This window comes from Apium graveolens, chromosome 6, assembly GCF_009905375.1.
Source record: "Apium graveolens cultivar Ventura chromosome 6, ASM990537v1, whole genome shotgun sequence".
In the NCBI taxonomy this organism is placed as follows: Eukaryota; Viridiplantae; Streptophyta; class Magnoliopsida; order Apiales; family Apiaceae; genus Apium; species Apium graveolens.
Window position 1 is genome coordinate 47,947,649 of NC_133652.1, and position 6,000 is coordinate 47,953,648.

Below are 6,000 nucleotides of genomic sequence, written 5' to 3' on the forward strand. Positions count from 1 at the left end.
ATTTGAGCTTGATGAGCTTCCAATCTAGCTTGACTGGCTTCAATTGCAGTTTGTCTGGTAACTATTGGTGAAATTTGTTTCTAAATTTCCTAGATGAGTAAGCAGATTTGAAGCAATCAATGATTCTTTAATATGATTTATTTGAGTAGTTGTTTCTTCATTGTGTGTAAGGATCTGACAACCAAAGTAGATGCTTTTAGATGATTCAGCACATTAGGATTTGTAATCTTCCATTCTGCTGTTTCGAGAACTGCACGTGTTCTGGAAATATGATATATATTATCTTTCCAATAAGCATTCCAGAGATTATCAGAATAATCCTACTTCTTCTTAGCATCTAACTCTTTCATTTTCTGTTGTCTCACATGCATAAACATATCTTTAGGAAAGAAAATATCAGCCTCAAGATCTAACATAACATTAGATACAAGAGTTTCTTTACCATCATTAGATTCTTCAACAGCAGCTGGATTTTGCACTAATTTCTGAATTTTATCATTAGCTTTAGTATGCAGAATAGAATGAGAAATTGATCCATTGGCTTCAGAAGCTTCAACACCTTTAGCATTTATCTGCACATCTTCAAATATTGTAGATAAATGAATTGGAGCTTCAAGATTAACTTCCAGGATTTCAAGTATTGTAGAATGTTGTGGTGATTCTGAAATGGATGAATCTTTATGAATGGATTATTGTGCTACTACATCTTTAGAAACAACATGGATTTCTTCAAGTGATGGAAAAGAATAATGAATGGACTGTTTTTCAACAAAAACAAGGATTATCTCATGTGGTGGAATAGTAAAATGTATGGACTGCAAGAAAGTATCAGTACTTAGATTTGCAGGGATATCAATAGCCTTTGATACATCAGAGTTTTCCTTAGATTCAACAAACTGCTGTTCAACATCTGTTCCTTTAGTACTCTGAGCATCTGTAAACATATAGTGTTAGATATATTTGATAATGTCATGGCTAATATGATTTATGTTTAGTTTTTAGATCTTACTTAAACAGGATAAATCAGTACTTACTGGAAGTCAGGACTTAAGGATATCAGTACTTATATTATCAGGAGATAATCATCAGAAGATGGATATCAGAACTTAAGTGCTGAAGGATGTTCAGATAAGGACAGTAGCTGTTTAAAGGAAAGAAGATCGAGATAAACATAAGAAGAGATATGCATGAAGAAGGAATTCTATGAAGAATAAAATACTTGGAAGAAAAGATATCTGATTGATATATTTTAGGAAGCAGAATTAAATTCCATATCAATTAGCGATTATCTTGTAACTGTGTAGTATATAAACACATACATAGGGTTTACACTATAAGTGTTATCATATTCGATAAGATTATTCATTGTACCCCTAGCAGCTCTCGTGATATTTGTTCATCACTGAGAGGTAACAGTTCCATATTGTAACAGAGTTTATTGTTTCAATAAAGTTTGTTTTCTGTTACTTGAAATATTAAAGTTCAATTTGATTGTACTTTACACTGTATTCACCCCCTCTACAGTGTGTGTGACCTAACAAGTGGTATCAGAGCCTATCTGTTAACGCACATACAGTTTAAGATCCAAACACAATCATGTCTGGCACAGAAACTCCAACTAAGCCTACCAAAACTGAAGAACCACCAAAGACACAAATTCAAAGTCGGTATGAGACCATCCGAGTTCCCATACTGAGACCATCTGAATATCCCATATGGAAGGTAAGGATGACCATGTTCCTGGAAGTAACAGATCCAGAATATCTTGATAGAATCAAGGAAGGGCCTCACAAACCAACCAAGCTCGCAGTTGCAGTTGCAGGTGAAGCAGCAAAGACCGTACCAAAGGAGAAGAGTGATTATACTGCCGAAGATATCGCATCAATTGCTAAGGATGCTAAGGTACGACACTTACTGCATAGTGCCATTGATAATGTAATGTCAAACAGGGTAATTAACTGCAAGACTGCTAAGGAGATATGGGATGCTCTGGAAACAAGGTGTCAGGGAACTGATATAATTAAGAAGACCATGAAGACAATACTCACTCAAGAGTATGAACACTTTGACTCAAAGGCAAATGAGTCATTGACTGATTTATATGATAGATTTGTCAAACTCTTGAATGATTTGTCATTGGTTGATAAGGAGTATGATCTTGAAGATTCAAACCTTAAATTCCTGTTAGCTCTTCCTGAATGCTGGGATTTGAAGGCAACAACAATAAGAGACAACTACAATCTTGATGAAATAACTCTTGATGAAATTTATGGAATGCTCAAGACTCATGAACTTGAGATGGAACAAAGAAGCAAGAGGAAAGGAGGAAAGTCAAGGACAGTTGCTCTTAAGGCTGAAGAAGAATCCCCCAAGGCAGCTACCTCAAGGAAAGACAAGGGTAAAGTTCTTTTCACAAAGTTTGATACCGAGTCATCAAATCTGAATGTGATGATGACTCAGATTCTGAAAGCTTGCCTGAGACTGATGCTGATGAGGAGATGATGAAGCTGTGTGCTCTTATGGTGAAAGGGATCACAAAGATTGCATACAGGAAGTTCAGGAAGGGAAAGAAGTTTTCCAGGAAAGGCACAAGTTCTGATAAGAAGAATTTCAGAAGATCTGAGGGCAGAGGAGGAAAGTCTGATAGAGGAGATTATACCAATGTCAAATGCTATAACTGTGGTGAGAAAGGCCACATATCTCCTGATTGCAAGAAAGTGAAGGGTGACAAAGGCAAGGCTCTTGTCACAAAGAAGAAAAGCTGGACAGACACCTCAGACTCTGAAAGTGAGGAGAACTATGCTTTAATGGCAAATGCTGATAAAGAAAGTGCTGATAGCAGTTCTGAAGCTGCTGAAACAAAGGTACCTCAGACTACTTATGCTTTTCATACTGATGATATTAATGAGTTGAGAAGATATCTTAAAACCATGTTTGTTAGTTATAGAGATCAAACTTTAACATGTGAAAGATTAACTTCTGAAAATCTTGCTTTTAAGAAAAGAAATGATTTCTTAGAAAAAGAGTTAGTTATGTTCCATCAAACTCAGAAGGATAGAGATGATGCTTTTTATGTTAGGGATGAAGTGCTAAAAATGAATGAATCTCTAAAAACCGAGTTAGAAAAGGAAAGAGAGATTATCAGGACTTGGACTAACTCTGGCAGAACAACTCAAACTTTGCTAAGTAGTGAAAATTGGAAAGAGGGCTTAGGTTATGGAGAGGATAAGAATGATAAAGGAACTGTAGAAATTAAGCCTGTTGTTAAGCAAAAGCTAAAGTTAAAACCTGTTAAGTTTGTAACTATAAAGTATGATAATGAGAAATCAGAAGTTAAAGAGGAATTAACTTCTGACAAACTAAAACAGGAAAAGACAGCTGAAGTAAACATAGGCTTAATGACTAAGAAGCAGCTTAGGCATAAGCTGAAAGATGTGAAGAATGCAAACAAGGTAAAATCACCTAGGAAAATAGGAATGGAAAGGAAGGTGTGAATAAAAGCAATAATTATAAGCCTGTTCCTGAAGCTCCTAGGAAAACGTGTCATAACTGTGGAAGTTCTAACCATCTGGCTTCTTTTTGCAGGAAGAATAAGAACATAAACTCCTTACCTTCAAAATCAGGAGTTAAGAGTCAGTCTGTTAGATATAAACCACAAAATCCTTGTTTTCATTGTGGTAGTTTATGGCATTCCATTTATACTTGTAAGGAATATCATAGTTTGTACTATGATTATTATCAAATAAAACCTTCTTTGAAGAAAGTTTCCATTGTTCCTTCTAGTGTAAATTCTGATTCAAAGTCTGATAGTGTAAGTTCTGATAAGAAAAATGTTAACATAAACTCTGATGCTAAATCCGCTGCAAATGTTAACAAACTTGATAAGGCCAAAGGATCCAAGCAAGTCTGGGTCCTTAAAACTAATCATTAGTGGTCTTTATGATTGCAGGGCAACAAGAAAAATATTCTAGTTCTGAACAGTGGATGTTCAGGACATATGACTGGGAATAAGGCCCTTCTATCAGACTTTGTGGAGAAATCTGGCCCAAGTGTTTCTTATGGAGATGGTAACATTGGAAAAACATTGGGATATGGCAATATCAATCTTGGGAATGTCATCATTAAAGAAGTAGCTCTGGTATCAGGACTTAAACACAATCTGCTGAGTATAAGTCAAATCTGTGACAGAGGTTATCATGTTGATTTCTTTGAAGAACACTGTGAAGTTGTGAGTAAATCTAAAGGCAAAGTTGTTCTGAAAGGATACAGGCGTGGTAACATTTATGAAGCTAAGCTTTCAACAAGTACTGATGGTTCTGCAATCTGTCTGATGAGTAGAGCATCAATTGAAGAAAGCTGGAATTGGCACAAGAAACTCTCTCATTTAAATTTCAACAATATAAATGAACTAGTCAAGAATGATCTTGTGAGAGGACTGCCAAAGTCAGTATTTGCTCCTGATGGCCTTTGTGATTCTTGTCAGAAGGCCAAACAAAGAAAATCTTCATTCAAGAGCAAGACTGAATCATCAATTCTTGAGCCTTATCATCTACTACATGTTGATCTATTTGGTCCAGTGAATGTCATGTCTATTGCAAAGAAGAAATATGCGTTGGTCATAGTGGATGAGTTCACCAGATACACATGGGTGTATTTCTTGCACACAAAAAGTGAAACTCATCTATCTTGATTGATCATGTCAAACATCTGGATAAATTGGTCAAAGATTCTGTGAAAACCATAAGGAGTGATAATGGCACTGAGTTCAAGAATTTGATAATGGAAGAGTTCTGCAAAAACCATGGAATTAAGCAGGAATTTTCTGCTCCTGGAACTCCACAGCAAAATGGAGTTGTTGAAAGGAAGAATAGAACTCTCATTGAAGCTGCACGTACAATGCTTGAAGAAGCAAAACTTCCAACCTATTTCTGGGCTGAAGCTGTGCAGACTGCTTGTTTTACTCAAAATGCAACACTCAGTAACAAGCAAGGAAAAACACCATATGAGATGGTGAAGAAAAAGAATCCAAATCTGAAGTACTTTCATGTATTTGGATGCAAGTGTTTTGTTCTCAAGACTCATCCTGAACAGCTATCCAAGTTTGATCTAAAAGCCGATGAAGGAATCTTTGTTGGATATCCACTTTCCACAAAAGCCTTCAGAGTCTATAATTTGAGAACAAGAGTGGTCATGGAATCTATCAATGTCTCTTTTGATGACAAGAAGATTACTGGTCTTGAAGATTTTATTGATCATGATCAGCTGAGATTTGAAAATGAAGACTCAAATTCTGATACTGAAAATCCTGACAGTCTAAGTCCTGATACTGTAAACTCTGATGGATTAAACTCTGATGTTATTGAAACTGTGGTGACTACGCCAAAGAAAGATGCACCTATGCAGGGGGAGCATACTCAAGAACATATTACATCTCAAGAAGCATCAGAACATACATCTGGCTCTTCAAGTTCTGATCCGTCAAGTTCTGATAAGCCAAGTTCTGATAGTTCTGAAAATCTAAATTCTGAAGAATCCAACTCAGAGAGCATAGTTTCAGGGGGAGCATCAGAAAATGAAAATGAAGACAGCATGGATCATGGGTGAGCATCCAGTTCTAGAGAAAACCTTCCATCTGCAAGGAAGTGGACTAAATCACATACACCTGATTTGATAATTGGAAATCCTGATGCAGGTGTCAGAACTAGAACAGGTACTTCAAACGAATGTCTTTACAATTCTTTTCTCTCTCAGACTGATTGGGTGCAAGCAATGCAGGAAGAGTTAAATGAATTTGAAAGAAACAAAGTCTGGACCCTAGTGCCAAGACCAAAGAATAGATCTGTTGTTGGTATAAAGTGGGTATTCAGAAACAAAACTGACAGTGATGGCATAATTACAAGGAATAAGGCAAGGCTGGTTACAAAAGGATATTCTCAACATGAGGGAATTGATTATGATGAAACATTTGCACCAGTTGCTAGGTTAGAAGCCATAAGGATA